Consider the following 4,475-nt stretch of genomic DNA (forward strand, 5'->3'; position numbering starts at 1 on the left):
GAGACGAACAACCATTCACTCTCTCACTCGCACCTAGGGACAATTTAGAGTAATCAAACTAACGTATGTATTTGATATGTGAGAGGAAACCCACGCAGCACGGAGAGAACACGCAAACTACACCCAGCTTTAAATTATAACCTCGCTGTGTGGTGCTCATCAGAGTTCAGAGCTACATAGAGCAGGTAAGATACTTACTATATTTTACCTTGTACACCAAGCCCATTCTAAAATATCAGAACTATTCCTTTAAAGCAGAACCCCTCCAAACACTGAGCTGTGACGGTTCTTGCCGTCCATCAGGTGCATCAAACATGACGTCCTCAGAACCGGAGGAGTGTGCCCCTTCCCCCAATGAACACTGGTTTAATGTTGGCTGCAGCTTGTAGTTTCATGTGGCCACGAGATGGTGCACACCAACTGGTTGAAACGGTCGGAGCTGAATGATGGTTCCGTTGACAACATGACAGTACCAGAGAAAACGGCCCTCAGCTCATGTAAAATAAAATAAACTTAATGTCTCAAAATGTGCATTTCCTCATGTTTCCATTTTTATGATTTAAAAAAAAAAAACTTCATAAATAAATTGAGGCGTAAATTTGGGGTGGTGGGTGTTACAAGGATGGATAAGATCAGGAATGAGATCATCAGAGGTACAGCACAGTTGAACAACTGGGAGATGAAGTTAGAGAGGACACACCGAGATGGTTTGGACATGTCCAAAGGAGGGACGGTGGTTTGGACATGTCCAGAGGAGGGACAGTGGTTTGGACATGTCCAGAGGAAGGACGGTGGTTTGGACATGTCCAGAGGACAGTGGGTATATTGGTTGAAGGATGTTAAATGCAGCTGCCAGGAAAAAGACAGAAATATATGGATGTGGTTCAAGGACATGGAGATTGCTGAAGTGAGGACGATGACTTGCTGTAGCGACCCTTGAGGAGGGTAAAGCTTGGGGGGGGGGGGGGGGTCTGGATGTCCAATCAATCACTACTTCACTACTGTCCATCTCATTCAGCAGGTAGATCTGTGACTGCTTTTATCCATCCATCTGACTGATCATCCAACCAACAGAGGAGGAAACGTTTCTGCTCTGAGTCTCTCCTGGAGAACTGAACTTTTCTCTCTATCTCTGAGAGTCCAGTTCTGCAGATAGAACTAATTTAGACCACCTAGATCCAGGATCTGGTTCTTCCAGTTTCTACACAGAGTTCAGGACCACATGTGAGGGTAGGAACATGGACAGAGAGCTCTCCGCTGAGGCCGGATACTCTGAACAGCTGTTCGGTGCGTATGCACAAACAGCTCCCCACCACCACCTGAAGGTGCAGGAAAGCTACACTCTCATCTACCGGGGAAAACTCCAACACACAGGCACTAAAGTGGGGCTGAGCAGACCCACACCAGCTCGGTGCAGCAACAGGGCTCTGGAACCACGTTGATGGGGGCTGGAGACTGGTTCTGGAGTCCATGTTGTGCATCCAGGTGACTGCTGAACCTCACGTACAAGCTCAGGCTCCTCCCCACCAGAGAGGTTACGTTCCATGACCCAAGAGGGCTTTGGTCAGTCGGGACCAGACTGCAGAGGCCCCTGCCTTCACCTACTGCCCATGACATCATGCTCCTCCTGCAGGCGATGGGCCCACAGAGGCAAACCCGTGTTGCTCTTTCGGGCTGAGCCTGTGGAGAACCTCTCCGTGTTCAGAGACCGGGTCACCAGGCGCTCACCGACGAGCCCTTCCCTGAGGCCCAGCTGTAGAAACACATTTAGATTTCTTCCTTAAGAAACTTGTAAAACCTGTTTCAGCTCCGTGTTCGTCTTCTTCAGCTTCTTTTAGGTTTTAGCTACTGTTCAGCTACTTTAAACTACAGCAACTTTTACTACGTTTAGCTTCTAGATAATAACCTGCTGCTTCTAGTTAGACGTTTTAGCAACATTTCTCTTTTTAGCTGCTTTTATTTCTGGTTCTTTGGGCTCAGATGTCCCAGCAGCTCTCCTAACCCATTTAATCACGAGCCAAACCAAACTGCTGCTTTTAGTTTTACAGACTCCGGTTCAGCTTCTTCAGAATCATTCAGACCCTAAATGTTTGCTGAAAATACTTTTCTTTCTTTGACTTTCCATTTTTTTTTTTTTTTTTTGTATTTGATCTTTTCGTTTCTGAAGGTTTGAAGTGCTGATTGAGGTGAGCGGGTGACCCTGGAGCCGGGTCGTGGACCTGCTGGTTCTGTGAGTTCTTTCACCGTGACATCATGTGGACTCAGGAGCTCCATAGGCCTGTGGGAGCAGCAGTGAAGGAGCACTTGAAGACCTCGACCACACACTCTGCCCTCGGACAATACATCTGTAAACACCCTCGAAGTCTTCTCTTACTTCTCCTCCACCAATTTTTATTTTTCTAATATCCTCATCAAACGAGCCAAAAGCTTCCCAAAGGAGCCGAAACTCTGAAAGGCTTCGTCAAGAAGCTTCAGTTTGTGGCGGAGCTGCTTTTTTGAGCCGCACAGCTCTTCCAAACGTCCGAGGTGAGTGCCGCAGATGATTACGGTTACGCTGAGTCCAAAGTTTATTCAGTTAAAATCATTTATTCTTTCAGCTTTCAGCAGCTCAGAGTAGCCGATTCGCTGCTTTTAAAGCCGAACGGCTCAAACAGGAAGTGAGGAGGCAGCAGGAGGAGGTCTGGGCTCAAATGAAGAAAGCAGGTGTCGAAACGAACCAACACAAGAACCCAAAAGAACCACACTGTCTCAGAAGAACCCAACTGCTTGAAAACCCCGTCGGGTTCAGCAGAACCCAGGAACTCTTATATCCGTCTAAACTAAAACCAAACGAAGGTTCCTCCTCAAGAACCTTTAAGGGTCCAGTCCAACGAGACCAAAATAGTCTCAACTTGACCCCGACAGGAAACTCCATGAACCTTGACCCTGCAGATAAGCATGGTGGTGGGAGGATCAGGCTCTGAGCCTGCAGACAAAGTAATCCAATAAGTCCAAAAGCCCGGTTCTGTGGTGGTCTGGACCTGGATCACTGTTTTGGTTGGGACGAACGCCTCGAACTCTTCATCACTCAGGTTCCTCATCCTCAGAAGAAAAAACAGAAACGTTAAAAAGTGGCAAAATCGTTTTGGGACGTATTTGCAGGCGGAGGATTTCATCCAAAATGGTCCTGATGGGGCCCAAAGCCCGGTTCTGACCCGGTGGGCCGTCACTTAGGGGTCGGCTACAAGAATCATTGGGTTTGGACAATGTCCTTCTGAGGACAGAACTATGAACGTGTGTGTGTGTCTCCCTCCCTCTCATTGTGTATTTGCGCTCTGTTTGATTGACAGATGGCCGTCCCTCCTCGCTGTGCGCTGCAGCAGACTGACCGGTACCATGTGGACCCTTTTATCTGTGCACACTGACCAGGACACACACTGCTGCCTCTGGACAGAACTTTTTAACCCGGTTCACGGGCCAGGACAAAAGATTCGGACCCCCATGCACGCAGCGTGGAATTTAACCAGCCGAGGGTCCGTTTGTCTCCAACAACCTGAGGTTCTGCTTCCTGTTGCGGGTTCTGTTCAGCAGACATGGACGTATTTCACACCAGGCTGTGTCGGAGCTGCAGCTGGTGGACCCATCCATCATGACCTTTAAATGACCTGAGGGGTAGGGTCGGCCATGTTTGATGAAGGTTCTTTTGTTGCGTTCAGAAGTTCAGAACATCCAGCGGCGTTCTTCTCTAAAATCTAGGACTTTAGAGGTTTAGGACTTCCTATTTAGGACTTCCTGTTTGGGACTTCCTGTTTGGGACTTCCTGTTTGGGGATATACTTTATAAAGTCAAATTCTTAAGAGTAGTTTTATTTTCAAACTCCATGTTAAAACTACTTCCTGTTTTCCCCTTAAGTTTCTTTGGACTTTAAATGCAGAATTCCACTTTTGTCTAGTTCTTTCTAACTTAAAAGTTCCGATCAGAACCAAACGGTTCCAATCCTGCAGAACCTCTGCGCGGCGGCCATGTTGGGAAAAAAAAGGGCGGAGAAAGATCACCAAAATTACAGCAAATCCGGTCAGAATCTGCCGAGAGTCACTGGTTGCCATGTTTTTTTCTGAGGAGCGAAAGAAGAGGTGGAGCTTAAAGCAGAACTCTTCATTACACAGACAGGCAGAAACAAATTAAAAAGTAAGCCTCAGACAAACAGTCTCTGTGTGAAAATGAAAAGTTGGATCAAAAAACATCTTGACCCGTGAGCAACAGAAGGTTCTGATGGTACCACAGGTTCTGTTTGATGGTTCCACAGGGTTTTTTTGGAGTACAGGGTTGGGGTTTCTTAGTGTTTTTCATCTTTTGTTTGGAGACACAGGTTTGATGGATTTTTTTTTCCAACTAAATTCATGCTAAACAAAACAAAAATGTATTGGTTCTTTTTAAACGCTGAAGCTTCATTTTTACATTCTTTTAAAAGTGTAAACGTTTTCAAATAAATTTTG

This window comes from Nematolebias whitei, chromosome 10 (genome assembly GCF_014905685.2).
Source record: "Nematolebias whitei isolate Nwh7 chromosome 10, NemWhi1, whole genome shotgun sequence".
In the NCBI taxonomy this organism is placed as follows: domain Eukaryota; kingdom Metazoa; phylum Chordata; class Actinopteri; order Cyprinodontiformes; family Rivulidae; genus Nematolebias; species Nematolebias whitei.